The sequence below is a fragment of the Ursus arctos genome, unplaced genomic scaffold (assembly GCF_023065955.2).
Source record: "Ursus arctos isolate Adak ecotype North America unplaced genomic scaffold, UrsArc2.0 scaffold_2, whole genome shotgun sequence".
NCBI classification, from domain to species: Eukaryota; Metazoa; Chordata; class Mammalia; order Carnivora; family Ursidae; genus Ursus; species Ursus arctos.
The window spans coordinates 76716397-76734294 of record NW_026622874.1 but is presented as its reverse complement, the minus strand read 5'-3'; the positions used below and the strand labels follow the sequence as shown (position 1 = coordinate 76734294).

Here is a 17898-nt window from a genome sequence, read left to right as displayed (position 1 = left end):
CAGATGGTGACTATACTTGTCATGGTGAGCACTGAGTAATGCTCTGAACTGTTGAATTAATACACTGTACACCTGGAACCAATGTAATATTGCAGGTCAGTTATTCTTCAATAATAGTAAACAAACTTAGGTAGACAGATCCAAAATGATATACATAAAAAACAGTAACAAGAAAGCTTTAAGTAAATTCTCTGTTTGTATCAAAGACTACAAACACTCGGTGCCGTTGTGTATTCTTTACTGTCAATTTTAGAGAGTTCTCTGCTAACCAGACCAAGGAGAGTAATTACATCTGATAGAAGATATAAGCTTATTTACTCATCACCAATAAAATTCAATAGGTCCACATCTCTTGCCACAAATATAGGCTAATTTACAGCTTATCAAAGCTGTCCATTTGAAAACCTTTCACTCTCTTTTTTTTCCCCATGTGGTACTTCTCTTTTCTATTAAAGAATTTGATAAACTCATGCAATGGACATAAAAATTAATGAATATCCCCTGTTAGAGGTAATTGTTGATAACACTGTGCTTCACAATCCCGTAAAAATGGTTATTCCTTTCCTAAAATTTTCAGGTTGCCTCCGAACTGTCATATTCGTATTCCCAAAGGAACAATTTTACTGAATGATAAGCTTTTAGTGAATTTTGACTGACATAATGATTCCTTGTCACATGTTCTAAACACATCATACCCAAATTTATATCCACATTAAACACTGCTAATCTTCTAAATATTCTACAACCATTGCATTCCAGACCACAGGTTCTGCAAGCATGGTTTGAAAGTATTCTTATTCCCACGGAGAAGCAATAACCATTCAAACAAAAGATAAAAAGCCAAACCAGTATTCAGTTATTTTACCTTCTGTTTTTTGTTTTTCAGATTTTTAAAAATCAAAATGGTTCCGTTTTAGGTAAGATGGTAAGTATCAAAAAGGAGATACCCTCCACTGCCAGGTGTTAACATGAAGTCCCCATCGTGGAACTTTTCCATCTCACCTGCAATAGTTACTTCCATTAAAATGTTGAAATGATACCTGCTGCAGACACCCGAATCTGTTTTATTTCAAGACATCTCCACTGTCAATTATTGCCCTAATATTACATTTCCTTTTGGAGGAAATTGCTGTCCCATGGCCTAACATCTACTGGCAATCTAGAATGTGCCAGGCACCGTGCTAACACGTACGTGCAACACTTTCACTGCCCCCCACAACAATGCTCTGATGACGCCTTTTACAGCGAGGCAGAGTATGAAGGACTTTAACAACCTGCCCAAGGTCACAGAGCTACTTCCCATTACTAATAGCTCAAAGGAAATCTAGAACCTGTCAGCAGCGAGTCTCCCAAGTCAGGCATCGAGTGGGACCACACTTGCTTGAGAATGTGGACTCATCTAACCATGAGCACCAGGTGTTTCTTTATTCCCAGAGGGGTTAGTCGCACAGGATGCCTTGACAAGGAAGATGAACAATGTTGTGACAGGAGTTAGGTGTGCATAACAATTTGTCTTCCATGCTTTGGCTCTCAGTACCCTGGGGTACCACAGTCTTGCAAAGTCAGGCAAGGTCTCTTCTGTAAGGAGAGAAGACGGTTTTAGAACAATGGCATCACCTAACTAGTAGCATGATGATTGCTCCTGACCATGTGTAAAGTGGTGTTAAATGCTGAAAACAACTCTGATTTAAAATCCTCTCAGTGTTTATCATATGATCAAGTAACACAGTTTGAAGTTATAACAAATAAGATATATAAATGAGTAATTCATTCTTCGTTCCTCCCAAGATTAGACATTTCATTCATGACCACATGGAACTGTGGTTTCAGATGGTAAGCCTGGAGCCCCAGTGAGGTACGACTAGTCTGGCCTTCCACAGACCTCTGAAAATAACCTACTGTATATACACTGGGGTTTCATGGATAATACATGCATAAGAGAAGTCTACAAAACACATACTCTCACCCTTACAGAATTTCCCTACACTATTTTGCTATCTTTAAGATGTAGAGTAAAAATCACTTAAATTCAGACTTCACTAACATAGAAGCAAGAAATGGTTGAATAGCTTCTGCATTTTCTTTATTAAGAAAGATTATTTAGTAGAGAACACAATAAACAAGATCTCTCAGCTACTTAAACTACAGAAACTACAACTGAAGCACATTAGAAAAGTCTCTTTACGTACAGAATACATGTAAATTACTTAGAATCACTTAACAGATTCTTTGTAGCCACTAGGCAACATATTAGCCTAAATTCTACAAACACTCAGAAGTGATTTCAATTGTTTTATACTTTCCATAACTCAGACAAATTCTTCCCCTAATTAGACTAAACCTAGGTAGGAATACATATTTAGATTTTCCCCTTCCCCCATTATTTAATGCTACTTTTTGAATTATATTTATTATCGGTCATCAGAAAATCCAAAATTAAATGAGTGGAAATCCTGTGTATGGGAAAGCGATCTTGTCATTTTAGGTGAGGCAACAGAGGAAGGACCCTGACCAGCCCAGAGATCAACTGCAGGGGGGATGCGGGCCTCTACCTTCAGTGCCCCATGTTTCCCGCTGTCCGTAAGAGCCACCTTCGCCCTGCGGGACATCCACACTGTGAACTTCTCTCTTTTGAACGCTGCTACCTCTGAAGAATTAATCAGTAAAGAATGAAGCTAACTACCTCTTCAAGAATAAAATTATTTCAGAATATAGAATAAGCTATACTATTATCACACGCATTTTAACTGTTTTTTCCAGGAGCTGATAAGAGATACCTCCAGAAATCGACATTCTTTTATTTCAGCCCTATAAACTGATTTTAAAAGGGATACAACTGGCAGGGGCCTAGGGTCACAAGACAAAGATTTTTCCATGTAATTAATAATTTTCAATGTAGTTAATAACTTATGCAAGAAATCAAACCCATAATATGGATCTCACTGTCATTAAAATCCCAAATGTATTCTTTTCCAGTCTTTGAGCAAGTTTGGTAAAATTCAGAATATACAAAGTCTTAGCATATTAGGTATTTGCTGAAAATCTACCTGAAAGAATAAGCGCTAAACTATAAACCAAAAGAAAATTATCTGAATTATATTATACACACACATACACACACACAAAACCGTAATTTTAAAAACTGAGATGCTATAAGCTACTCAGTTTGAGTTCTTAGAAATGCCCTAGTAAATTACAACTTGCTAGAAGACACTGGCCTGCAGTCACAGTCAGGCAAATTTAGTGAGAGTTCTTCCGCGGAAAATTAAGTAAGTAAAAATGCTCCCATCTCTACTACGGGGGGTGGGGGTGGAAAGAAGAATCTAGGCAATAAAGACACTAATATAATATCTTGACATATGGCAGAGTGGGAAGAGGAGGGTGTTCAGCCTACTAAAGTAATACAATTGTATTTATGCATTAAAATAAAACAAACCACCTCTCCCAAGTATGAACACAGTATTACTACTTTATATAAATATGACTATGTTTCTAATATTTAAATAATAAAAATTATGGCATATTCAAGCTACCAGTGGTGTGGTTTTCCTGAATATAGAGGGAAGACAGAGCTGGAAGCACACTCATATCAAAATTAAAGGGTAAAAAACCAAAGTCAAATTCCATTTTTAAACTAGTGTTCCAATGGTTATTAAGAGATAGGAATCAGGAGTCAGATTTCAAGATGCCAAGATTTGAAATCTGCAATTCATTTTCTTTTTATACAAAAGATGAAACTAAGTTAACATCTGCTATCCAGAATATAAAATTTAAAGTCTTCATGTGAACTGAATTCTTACTTTTAAGGTGAACTTCCAGTCCTTTCCATTCACAAATAGGACTTGATTTATTAAGCTCCCTGCTTTGTATCTCCAGAGTTGATCAAAGCACATTTTCTTAGTACAATCTGTATTGTTCCAAGTGTTTTATAAACATCTTTTTTGAGAGTTTACAGGAGTGATCTGAAATCATATCCAAGGTTTCATCCTATGAGTCAGTTTTTCTTAAAAGGAAATAAAATCTCTGTATTTATCACCTTTATTTCCCTATCCATCACAAATCTAATTCTAATCTGTCACAGAATTTTAAAAAAATCATTGGTAGGATTATCAGTAGAAATTACTGGCACTGAATACTAGGCAGGGCAAAGGGAAAAAAGGGTACAGCTTTATCACAGGGACATGAAAATTACAGGTCTACACGATATCTGAACTTTTAAAAGTCTCTTAGCCGATAAGGATAACTCTCAAGGCTTGTCTACCATCTAGCCCTACACTGATAAACCCAAATCTGTATTTCTGGTCCTCCTCTGAGACCCAAACTGTCCGTCCTGCTGCCTGCTGAACACATTCACCTGAATTTATTCATTTGTATAGATATTTACTGAATACCTACTACATGCCGAGTACATTATGGGATGATCTGGAGATTCACAGCAAAGAAGACAGTCCTGTTTTCACAGGGCTTCTAATTGTGAAGGAAGCCAAACCAAAGAAACAATCATAAAAATATATAACACACAAAATTGTGATTAGACCTATGTGCCAATCTAAGCTATTCTAAAACTGAACTCAGTTTACTCACTGCACTCTGGTCGGCTTGCTCCCTGAGCCTTTATTCTTGGATGGAAATGGTGCCATCACAGGTTACCAAAGCCACAAACTTGGAAGGCATTCCTGACCCTCCCTTCCTCCTCAGATCTCCTCAATCTCTGGGTCCCACCTGTATTCCCAGAGTCGATGGGCATGGCTGGCTCTATCCAGAACGACATTTCCCCACTTCTTTTGGGAACTCCCAAAGTGGTGGTGGTAGAAAATTCCAAAAGAGATCCCCTCCAATGAAGGCATAACTCCCAAGGCCAAGAGAGCCCCTGGAATTTTAAAAACTAAAGCTGGAGGGAGAAGCTCTCCCTTCCTCTTAGTCGAAGAGTGTGAAGACAGCCCCTGTCCTGTGGAGAAACTGGAGACAGCAGACATGCGAGCAAGAGTCCCCCTGAGAATGAGTACCACTCCCACCCTTCAGGCCCCTGAGCTTGTCCTGGTTTCTGCAGCATTTCATACCTTTTGGACCTTCTCCAGGAAGATCCACAATTAATCTCCCTTGTGACTTAATGTTTGAGCAGGGTTTCTGTTACCTGTAGCCAGGATTCCTAATAGCTCCTAAAGCTTTCCAGCCTGTGACCTACCCAAATTCTACTACAAATGCCCTAGTTCAGGCCCCCATCAACTCCCACCCGGACCCACTTAACAGCTTAATGGGTCTTCCATCCCCATCCTGCCCCTTGCATCCAGCATCCCCAATACAGTCACTGGAGTGACCATATCACCCTCCCCATGCTGGACGATTCAGTGGCTCTCCTTGATATGGACAAAATCTAAATTCCTCAACAGGATACCCCCGACTCTCTATAATCAATCTTCCAAGCAACTGTTACTCCCTGCCTCATATTTTACGCCCTGGTTATACAGAATTACATGGGCTTCAGCTTAGACAGACAGACAAAGACACACACACACCTCATGCTGAACCAATTAGTAAGGAGGACATTTTCCATTCTGAAAACTTTGGAAACCTGAAGAAATTCAAGACAAGTGGTTTTGTTTAAGCTCACTTCTAGGAATCAAGCAATCACATCTACATCTACATTTTATGATATAAATAATCCTAAATATGGCTGCTATACAATATCCGGTGTTAGGGCACAGGGCATATACAGCAGCAAGTAGCAAGAAGAGAGCAGTCCTGCTCACCTAACCTCTTTATGGACGGAGCACAAGTGTCTCCTCCTCCATGAGATGCTCGCACCCAGATCCAGAGGAGTCTTCCTTCCTCCTTTCTAAATCCCTCCACTGTCCTCTGTGCACACTCCTCACATAGCATCTGTGCTCTTGTTCCTTGAGGATGGAGCCACATTCCACTCACCTCTGGCTCCCTGAGCCCAGTGAAGTGCTCAGTGCATATGAAACACTGATAAATGTTCACAGAATGATGCATGCATTCTGAGCTATGCAGAAGCCTGAAAAGCAACTTTCTAATTAGAAGCAGGGGGAGGGAGGGCAACTAGGTGTTAGGTTAGGAAACTGGGTCTTCTTCATATTGAATTAGATGAGAATACTTGAAAACACAAAATATGTTTAATGCCTCTAACCCACTGTATAGTTAACCAGCTGACCATTTTGCACCAATTTCTTACATGGGAGAGGCCTAGAAATAAGTTATGATTTTTTAACTTATAAAAAACTTAAGAGAGAAGACCAAACAAGCAACAAAAGGGGAAAAATTGGATTAAATCAAAATTTAAAACTGTTTGCTTCAAAGAACAACAAGAAAGTGAAAAGACAATCCACAGGATGGGAGGAAAACTGGACAATCTGTATTTTGATAAGGATATGGGTATGTGCATGTGTGTATCCAGAATATGTAAAGAATTCTTACAATTCAACACTAAAAAGACAACCGGATTTTTTAAGTGGAAAAAGAACTTGAATAGGTATTTCTCTAAAAAAAGATCCACAAGTGGCCAACAAGCACATGAAAAGATGTTCAGCGTCATGAGTCATCAGGGCAATACAAATCAGAACCACAAGAAGATACCACTTCACATGCACTGGGATGGCTACTGTGAAAACAACAACAACAACAGAAAATAACAAGTACTGGGCAGGATGCAAAGAAACTGGAATCCTTCAATATTACTGATGAGAATGTAAAATGGGACAGCCACTTTGGAAAACAGTTTAGAAAAAAGTTAAACACAGAGTTACCATAAGACCCAGCAACTCTACTCCTTAGGTCTGCATCCAAGATAAGTCTGCCCAAAACACCTGCACATGAATGGTCACAGTGATATTATTCATAATAGCCATAACATGGAAAACACCCAAATGCCCATCAATGGAAAAATAAACAAAATATGGCATATGTGGCAAGAGACGATCACTTAGCCACAGAAAGGAATGAAACTCTGATGCCTGCGACAGCAGAGATGAACCTCCAAAACATGCTAAGTGAAAGAAGCCAGACACGAAAGGCTCCATGCTGTATGACTCCATTCGTGTGGCATATCCCGAACAGACAAATCCACTGACAGAAAGCAGCTTAGTGGTTGCCAGGGGCTGGAGGGAGGGAAGAATGAAGACAGACTGTTAATGGGGATGGGCATTCTTTCTGGGGTGATCAAAGTGTTTTGGAATTAGGTAGGGAGGTTCGGTGCACAGCTCTGAAGATACTGAAGTCCATTAAATTGTGTGCTTTAAATGTACTAGCTGAAATTTACAGTATGTGAATGATACGTCAATAGAGCTATTTAAAAAAAAAAGTGACTGCACAAAATCACACAGTGACACCTCTATGCAGGGCCTTACTGAATCACTCTGGCTGCTACAGGATAACCTGTTGTAAAGACACACGATCTGTTCAGAGGAGGAAATTATTTATTTTCCTACCACTAAATCCCCACAGCGACCAACCATAAAATCCAATCCAAAGTAAAAAGAGCAAAGAACAAAAGAACACACGATTTGCAATTCGCTGGCAGGTATGAAATGGAATTAACTGAAGACCGAACCAAAAAAAAAAAAAAAATGTTTAGCAGCACTGCTCGCTCCCCTTTGATTACACAGATTTAAACAAATCAAAGTCCTTTTTAACTCATGAAAAAATGAAAAACAAGCATTCCCTCCTGTAACGAAATTAACATCCCACAGAAGGTCTGTTTGTACTTGGCCGTCATGAACCTTTCATCTCCGAGCACTGCTAAATTAAACAAGCCTATGTTGTATTGAACACAGTGAGCCAGACACCCTGGCAGGCTCCTCACTTCATCGGTGATGCTGAAGAACATTAGAAATAAAGAGGATGGTGAGAATGACGGTGATGGTGGTCATAAAAGTAGCTTCGACTTCACTCTGTTGGACATTTCAAGTATCTACAATAATGAAACATTCTAACAACTCCGAGACCCCTTTCTCTGTTGGTGTTTTTAAGAAGACAGCACAGACTCTGGAGCAAGAGAGATAGGAATTCAAGTCATTGCTTAGGTTTGTTTTTTAACATACTAGCTGAACGCCCAAGGACAACTTTCCTAACGAAGGCATTTTATGCTCTAAAACTGGGTGATTACATCTATCCTCTGAGTGTTATAAGGACAAAATGAGGGAATGCCAACTGCTCAAGATGCAAATCGCCACCGCTCTCGACTCTTCACAGCAAATGCTCATTTTAGAGCTTATATTATAGCATAAGTAACTGACATCAGCCATCCTTTCTCTACCCCGAGGACATCTAAACAACCAAAAGATCCTATGAAGGTTTCATATGAAATAAATTACCCCCTCCCATAGAACTGAAAGTAAGAAAGCCATCAATAAAGTCTGTTTTAAATGTATTAAATCAGGGCATGACACTAAGCATTCATTCACCTAAAAGGTATTTAAAAGTACTGAACTGAGAGAGACACACCAAGAGAAACACTTACTATTAGAGAGAAATGCCTATTTTTCAGTGCAATAATTGGTAACCTTTCTGTAAAGATTGATGCAATCTGATTATAATTCCCAAGTGTCAGTAATCAGTTCTTAAGGTAAAAGAAAAAGGAAGTGGGATGGTTTCAAGCACTCCAGAAAAGATGTAGGAGGATATCCTTTCCCACTGACAGCAATTAATGTTTGAGTGACGGCTGCTAGAACATTCAGACTGAAAAACTTTGTCACATTAGAATAGACTGAAATCTATTTAAAACAAAACTTACTAGGTTTAACATACACAAACACAACCCTCACCATGACCTGGGTCTCCTCTCCGAACAAACCAAACAGGCACGAAGGCCAAGTCTGCATGGAACTCCCATATTTGTCATCACACCGCTGTGATGTGATCAGCCATACTCCCATGTTGGAAGTCTATTTAAAGAGGGTATCTGGCCAGTGCAGTAATAGACAAGAGTCAGACTCCCTCTGCCCAACTCCAGACAAATTTCTATCATGCCCACCACACAGCAAAGCTTACAGGGTCAGCAAAGAAGAAATTTCTCGAGGAGGATGGAATGGTCAGAGGCTGGAGATTTCCTTAGGGAGTTTCCCTAAGCCCTATGCTCACTTTGGAACTTGAGGCCCAAAGCTACTGCTCTCCACCCCTCTTTACCTCACAGAGGTAATAATAATGCCTTTGTGAGGGACCAACTCAGGGACCAACACTGCAGAAGTCAGCCTGGATCTATGCACTTAAAAATGTCCTTCTACTCCTGCAGTTCCATACTCTCACCCTGATCATGAAGCCATCTCATTTGAGTATTCTACCACCACAAATTCTGGATATGAAGACAGAGTTTCTCCTCTTTCCAACTTTCCAATCAAATAACCACTTATACTGCCAGTCTAAACTTTAAGCTTTATGCCTAAAATAGGAAAAAATCATTACAAATGCATAAAATCCAACCCATACATAAGAATGTCTTAAAATCTGTTTAAATACAGTACAACAATTTTTACAAATGCAGCTAAGAGGAGAAATAAAGGACAAAGTCTTAATTTTAATTAAGACTTTGGTTTAACTACTACTAGTAATTCCTCACTTTTCAGGAGTATTTTTAGAATTAGGGTTTTAAAGCATGCGATTAAAGAAATTAACTCATCAGTGAAATGAAAGCCACCATATAAGCAAATTCCTATACTACCACAGAAAAGAGTTTCAAGAACCCAGAACTTCGGTTATTTTAGAAAACAAATAAAAGGTTATACCATTAGCCACAAAATATCCAACGGAAAAGTCCAGGAAATCTCATTAATTTAGACCCCACTAATGAAGAAGACTCAATAATTTCCTTTCACGTCTGCCTAGATTTAACTTGGGACTATTTATTTAGTAAGGGGTTGCTAAGGAAATTAAAATACAAATAAAAATTGCTAGGGGATTATTTAATCAATTTAAACTTTTTTACATGCAAATAACCGCTGCTAAAATACTAATTAAAACTAACTCATGCATTCTGTAGAATCCCATATTCCAGTGGAAACAAGACGTTTGAAACAAAAGTCTATAACATTGCTTAAATCTATTAAGTGCTTGTTCCATGTGCTCTGTTTATTTTGGCTGTGAAAAACTGGTTTAGGAGTCAGAAAAGCTTAAAAGGCAGGATACTGGACAAAGATTTATACATTCTTCTCAATGGCTGGCAATCTATTTCTCCATTTCTATTTTTAATAAATGCTGAACCACACAATTAAAATATAACTCAAGTTCTCTCCATTATAATTTAAAATTTGGGGTATTTACTTTATTCTTGTCTTCAAATAACATAACTGAAAAATATAACACCAAATATCCTAGAATTCTTGAATTAAGATCTAGTATACTTACTTTGCCCTTAATAGCAACAATAAAAAAACAAACAAACAAAGCAGATTTAAAACACAGGAATATATGTGATTCTGAAAATAAATGGGATATAGTTTGAATCAATAGTCCAAACAAAATGTCACAAAATGTTACGGTAGCAAGTGTCACCACATTTTGTATGTCTAGATTTAGGTGCATTTAAGAGTCACAGATACTAGTTTTCTTCTCCAAGAAATCAAGTTTCTTATTTAAAATTTAAGGCATGTCTCACTTACATCTTAGTTCTAACTTAACGACACCAATAAACACCAATCATTAATTCCTTCAAAACAATGTGTCTGCCACGTACGTGCCAGGTGTCACACTAGTTACAGGATGGAAGCTGGTCAATAACACATACTCAGTCCCAGCCTCAACAATGTGAACTTGCAATGAAAAGAAAAGCACCCACATGAAACACAATCTATATTATAAGAAGATGCATTTTATATTTAGGATAAAAAGATGAATTTTAGTTGGCTTTTTATTAAGTCAAAGAACAAACACGAGGACAATGACACAGTTGGTGTCTGTTTCGTGGGAGACCTTAAGTAACTCTTATTTGAATGAAATAAAATCTAAAACAAACATAAAATTTGAGTTCACATTCATATCAGAAACTGGTAAAATACTCTGGGGGCAGATGGGACTCAACATCGATATTCACATTTTACATTTAAATATATATTCATGTAACTGACAAACTCAATAAGTATTTCATTGTCACCTAAGTTTGTGAATCCCATTCTGTATGCTATTCTGTAATTGGGAACCATCCTCGAAAGACATTAACAAGTTACTTTTTAAAGCTTCTTCAAGATCCACTATAAATGAATAAAGGGAAAAGTATTGCTCCCCACAGACGAAAACCTTCGGTATCCAAAACAATCAGTTAGTTGCCAATAATTTAAAAATATTTATAATGAGGTAATCAGGGCAACAGAACTAAAAACAAAGGACTCAACATATTTCAACATTTTCACCATATTAAAATCCAAGAGAATGTCTCACTTACACGTGAGAATCACAGGTTATGTTCTCAGTAAGGAAATTCTTCATGTAAGTAAGAATATCAAAAGAAAGGGGTCTTTGAAAACATAAAAGGCTTATTTCGGTCAAAAACCTTGCTATCTCCAAGATACCATTTTTTTTCTCCTACTGGATGGGCAAAGATTAAGATTAACAAAACTCAGTGTAGGCAGGGGTATGGAAAACAGGACTCTCATCGACCTTTGAGGGGGTGGTGGTGATAAACCGATAGTCTTTACAGAGGGCAGTTTACTATATGCAACAACATTTAAAATGTGCATCATCTTTAACTCTGCAGTCATACTTCCAGGAAGATTAATGAACGAGTATACAATGGTTTGAGTACAGGGTTAATCAACCTCATTATCCACTAGAAACAATCTAAATGGTTATCAGAGGAATGATTAAATAAACCATGGTGCCTCCAAACAATGAAATATACTAGAGCCAGTAAAATAACCATGTATAGTTACACACACCTTTTACAATTCATGTGTAGAGATATATAAAATACACTGTTGCATTACTAGACTACCATATGTAGCATAAACCAATTTATTTAATGATTTGTATATGAATACGCCCATATCCATAGATTCATTTCTCAAAGTATGTTCACCAAAATACAAATGGAAGTCATTTCTGTGTGACAGGAGTTAGGTGCTTACTAGCATCATTATGTTCTTTTATACTGATAGAAGATTTTTCTATTATAATAAGAAATATAACATATCTTCACTTAAAGAAAGAAATGTTGCTATCTCACCAAAAGTGCCTTCAAATTCCTTCAGTTCCCTGTTTTAAAAACAAAGTTTTCACCAAAAGTTGTAAGTATACATAACCACCAAGCAGCTTTTGGGTTTCCACCTGCTGGATCTCCTTCTCAGTACCAAACTTGAAGACAATGAAGTCGTGGGAATTTAAAGATTAGATTCACCAAGAAGTAAAGAAAGCCAAATAACCTTGTTCAAACAACCTGTGTCCCTGGCATCCACCTTAAGAACCGCAGGTTCCATGAACTTAAAATACTCCTAGAACAATCTCCCTCTTACATCTTAAGAAAGCAGGCTGTGGAGAAGAATTTTCACAACAGTGGGGGGTGGGGAGAGGTTTCTTTAAGAAAAAAATTAAATAATAAAAAACTTACCTCAGTAAAAATATTTAATTATCTTCCTGTCTTACATTCTCTTTCTTAGCACCTTTACTGTGAACCTGCGTGGGGAGGAAAAAGTAAAAATTACAAATTACTTTTTACTGAATACCTACTATATGCCTGGCGGGGATGGTCGGAGAAAGCCTCCTGGAGAGCGTGAAGGCCAAGATAAATTGGAAGGAACAAAACAGAAGTTACTAAAAAGGGATGGCTGGGAAGGAAATTGAGAAGTTGCAAGTGTAATCAAATAACCTTTCCTAAATTGTTCAAGAACCTGTAAATGACGCATTCAACAAACAGGTCTAGAGCACCGAAACAGTTAAGAGTTGGGTTGCTAGGGGCGCCTGGGTGGCACAGTCGTTAAGCGGCTGCCTTCGGCTCAGGGCGTGATCCCAGTGTTCTGGGATCGAGTCCCGCATCGGGCTCCTCCACTGTGAGCCTGCTTCTTCCTCTCCCACTCCCCTTGCTTGTGTTCCCTCTCTCGCTGGCTGTCTCTGTCAAATAAATAAATAAATAAATAAATAAATAAATAATCTTTAAAAAAAAAAAAAAAAAGAGTTGGGTTGCTAGACTCAGAACATCTGCATTTGAATCTCAGCTCTAGCCCTTCCTAGCATGTGTGGTCTTGAGCAAGTTCCTCAACCTCAGTGTGCCTTCATTTCCCCATATGTATAATAATAGTACCCAGTTCATAGGACTGCTGAGGATTGTATGAGCTAATCCACATCAGGGGCTGTAAAACAGCTCCTGGAACATAATAAATGTTAATTTTCATTTTTATTCATATATGCTCTTACATAAGAAGTCTATTTGCCTCTCACCACTGCCATTATTATCATTGTTACTATTGAGAAATGACATAATCCTCATCCTCAAGGGGCTTACAGTATACTGGATGAGGTTAAGAGCTACCCAGATACATAACATAAGGCTAAAGAAAGATCAAAGTCAATTATTCGTTCACTTATTTAACAAATACCAGAGTGTCTATCCTTTGCCAGGTCTTTTGCTGGCAAAAGACTTTAAGATTTTATTTATTTATTTATTTGAGAGTGAGAGACTAAGCGAGAGAGCATAAGCAGGGGGAGTGGCAGGCTGAGGGAGAAGGCAGCTGCCCACTGAGCAAGAGCCCAAGGCGGGGGCTCAATCCCAGGACCCTGATATCATGACCTGAGCTGAAGGCAGATGCCTAACCCACTGAGCCAACCAGGCGCCCCTGCTGGGCATTTTTGATGGACGGACAGATTAAGGTTTCTCTCCTCAGTTTCCAGTCTGTTAAGACCCCTGCTACAGGGCCGACAAGCTGCACAAGGAGACAGGAACTGTTCCTCAGTAGGTCTGGGGCAGTACGTGTCCGAACCGGCAGAATGAGGTAGCAGAACATTCTGGGTGGAAGGGACGGTGTTATAGGAAACACAGGGCCTTCAGGGAATGCTAAGCAGCCTTGTTGTCAGGGTGCCCCTGACTGAGCAATAAGTAGTGAGGCCAGAAGGCAGGAGGGGCCTCAAGGGCTCCACTGACTTTGTTCCCTGATCTCAAGCACACTGATCACCCCGCTCAAATGGAATCACAGCTTACTTTTAACTTCAGTTCTAATACCTGACTGTTTTTCTTCATGGTTTCTTTTTTCCTCTTCCAAAGGTGACAAGGTTAAGAGTAGGAAAAAGAAAAAACCCAGCAGCCTCAACCCACGTTGGCGGTGGTAGCGGAAGCAGCACTAAGTGATGAGTTTCATATGTTCTTGTTAAATTCCTCCAACATTCTGATATGTACAGAATTGTTCCTTTTCTAGGTGAGGGAACTGAGGCTCAGAGAAGTCAAACGGGATCTCCCAAGATCACAGAGCTAATAAATGCGGACAAAGATTTAAACTGCAAGTTGCACTCCTAACGCTTTCCTTTGATGTATAAGGGATTTTGCAGAATGCAAAGTCTGTTAAAAACTACTTATAACTTCAGGGTCTGTCAATTTCTGTGCTTATACAGAAAAACAGCCTTCATACACACAGTCAAAACCACTTAGAGAAGATAAAGAGAAGATCTCACAAAAGCAACAAAAAAAGATAAACTACGTACAAAAAATCGGCAAAACCTATATAAGACAAACTTTGAAATGCTCCAGAAGGATTCAAGAGTAGAATCAAACCAATGAAAAAATACACAATGTTCTTGGATAGGAAAATATCAGAAAGACATCAATTCTCTCTGTAAAATTAGTTTATAAGTTTAACATGATCTCAATTTTTTAAGTGTTTTCTTTTCTGGAACTAGACAAAATGATTATAAGTTCACATGGAAAAATAAACAAGGAAGAATTGCCAGGAAAATGAAGGGCAACAGGGGAAACTAAAACATTTTGTAAAACCAATACCGTGTACTGGTGTATGAATAGAAAGACAAATGGAATACAACAGGAAGTCCAGAGATCTGCCCCAATACACCTGGAAGTTCTGAACACAATCAAGGTATATTGTATTCTGAAACAAATGGTAACGATAACTGGTACCCACACGGAAATAAAGTTCAATCTATATATTATCCTTGAACACCAGAATAAGTCCCAAATCTATCAAAGATTTAAGTGTAACAATGAAACCACAAAAGTACTGAAGGAAAACATGAACAAATTTCAAATACTTGGAGGCCTTTCTGTGACTCAAAATCCAGACACAAAGAAGATTAACTACCTAAAATTTAAAGAAAAGTCTTTTAAGCTTTCTCTATACCAAAATACATGAAAGTAAATTAAAAAAACAGATAACAAACTAGGGGAAATTGCAACTCATGTCCTAAAGGGTTAATCTCTCTAATTTATACATTCCTAGAAATTGGTAAGAAAAAAGCCATCCAAACGAAAAATTACAAAGGGTATGAACAGATAGTTCATACAAACAGAAATCACCTCTACACATATGAAAAGATGTTCAGCCTCATTCATATCAAACTAGCGCACATCAAAACTACACTGTTACCATTTTTCACGTATCGGAGTAATACAAATCTAAAGGTTGGGAAACACTGTTGAAGAGGCTATGGAGAAACAGGTACCCTGATACAGTACTTGCAGGAGTTCAAAATGGTACGACCCTGAAGAAGGGCAGAATTTGACAAAATTATAAACGCACTGCTCAATAACCCAACAATCCCACTTGTGGAAAGATATCCCACGGACACACCTCACATATAAGAAATGAGATATGTACAGATGTATTGACCGGGACATTGTCTGTGATTGTCAAGGGACTGGAAAAAACTCAAATATGCATCAATGGGGGCTAGTTCAATAAACCATGGCATGGGCATACAGTGGAATATTCTGAAGCTGTTAACTAGTGTTTTCTATACACTAATATGGAAAGATCCCAAAGGTATATTACCTAACCAAAAAGCAAGGGACAGAATAATTTACATGGTATGCTATATTTTATACACAAAGAAGGAAGTATATGTATTCTACAGGTATTGGCTTGTGTCTACACAAAGGAACATCTATAAGGAAACAAATAGGGGCACCTGGGTGGCTCAGTTGGTCAAGAGTCTGCCTTCGGCTCAGGTCATGATCTCAGGGTCCTGGGATTCACCCCACATTGGGCTCCCTGCTCAGCTGGGAGCCTGCTTCTCCCTCTCCTGCTCCCTCTGCTTGTGTGCTCTTTCTCTCTCTGTCAAATAAATAAATAAATAAAATCTTAAAAAAAAAAAAAAAGGAAACGAATATGAGAGGTTATCTATGGGGAGAGGGGACAGGTTAGACCACAACAGAGTTGGAACTTAGACTCCTCAAAATTAGCTGTTTTAATTTTTGAACCACATGAACATTTTACCTATACAAAAATAATTTTAAAATGTTAAAAGTGTAACTCACTGTTTCTTCAAACAATCTGAAACCTATGACTGTAATAATCTACAAAAAGAGCTACTTAAAGGGGCAAGGAATTACAAGAGAGAACAGGAAGGGGCAATGACAAGGATGTTTTAGTCTAATGGTTCTCATAGCAGCAGCAGCATCACCTGAGAACCTGGGGACAATGCAAATTCTCAGGCCCCGAGCCCACACTTACTGAACCAGACACTCTGGATATAACGGCGGGGGCAATCCCTGTCATGCACTCTCCGGTTTGAGAGCGACCGACCCAGTCCAGTGCTTCCCACACATTACGTGCATCACCTGGAGCAGGACTTTGGGAAAATGAAGATCCTAATTCAGTAGGTCTGTGGTGGGCCCCAGAGTCTGCATTTCAAACAAGCTTCAGGATGCTGCTGATGCTCTACTGGCCTGAGGAACCACACCGTGAGAAGAAAAGCTGAAGGCCACCTGGCAGGAGAAGGTACGCAAACCGTCTTCTTGTGGCTGAGTTTCCTATGGAAACTGCCCTCAGTATCAGATGGAAAAAGTCCTTACACAGGTTTTCTGGCTAAGAGATACCATGTAACCTTCCATATAAAAGTTGTACTTGGGGCGCCTGGGTGGCTCAGTCAGTGAAGCCTCCAACTCTGGATTTTGGCTCCAGTCATGATCTAGGGGTGCTGGGATCAAACCCCGCATTGGGCTCCATGTTCAGTGTGGAGTCAGCTTGAGATCCCCTCTCTCCCTCTCCCTCTGCCCCTCCCCACCATCGTGCATAGGCTCGCCTTCTCTCGCTCAAAAAAAATCTTTAAAAAAGAAAAAAGTTGTACTTAACAAATAGTACATGTATTTTCAAAAATCTTTTTTTTTTTTTTTAAGATTTTAAAGTAATCTCTACACCCAATGTGGAGCATGAACTCACAACCCCAAGACCAAGAGTCACACGTTCTGCCAACTGAGCCAGGCAGGAGCCCTCAAAAATATTTCTTATTAAGACAACAGTAATAGTTACAAATTGTTGAAATCCAATTTAAGGATGTCCCATTTGAGAAAACTTTCAATTATGAGTGGACTTAGGAGTGTTTCAAAATGAAAAAAAAAAAAAACCCACAAAAAACCCCCCATATTCTTACATCCGTCCGGTTATACTGTCTGATGAACTTTACCTCAAATCCATTAGCCACACCACCTGCTCTCCATGAAAATGCACCAAGCAGTTTCTTTCTTTCTAAAAATTGTTCTTATATTTACAAACACTGATGTTTCATTTGCTTTACATGGGGTGGGGGGGTACGTTTTCTTATAGGAATCTTCCAAGTAAAGAATTCTAGTCTAGGTGGAAGTATCTAGAAATATTGTGTACCTTTATTTTGCAAGTCATGCTCTGGATAAATTTTTTTGTGTTAAACATTAATTAATGTGCTGAAATTCCCACACATTACCTACTTCATTGAATGTAAGACACCATTAATTCTCAGACACACTATTATTTCATGTAC

General features: G+C 38.6%; 1 protein-coding gene across 11 annotated transcripts in view; it reads right to left on the bottom strand.

Annotated features, from left to right (window-relative positions):
* MRTFB (myocardin related transcription factor B) overlaps positions 1-17898 on the bottom strand; it is a 270940-nt gene that overhangs the window by 172002 nt on the left and 81040 nt on the right. For 6 of the 11 annotated variants that reach the window (XM_057315562.1, XM_057315558.1, XM_057315557.1 and 3 more), the window contains exon 2: positions 12551-12615. The gene's annotated coding sequence lies outside the window, so the exon portion shown is untranslated. Of the gene's footprint in view, positions 1-12550; positions 12616-16068; positions 16215-17898 lie in introns of all 11 variants that reach the window. The other 5 variants (XM_057315559.1, XM_057315560.1, XM_057315564.1 and 2 more) reach the window with 1 other exon arrangement.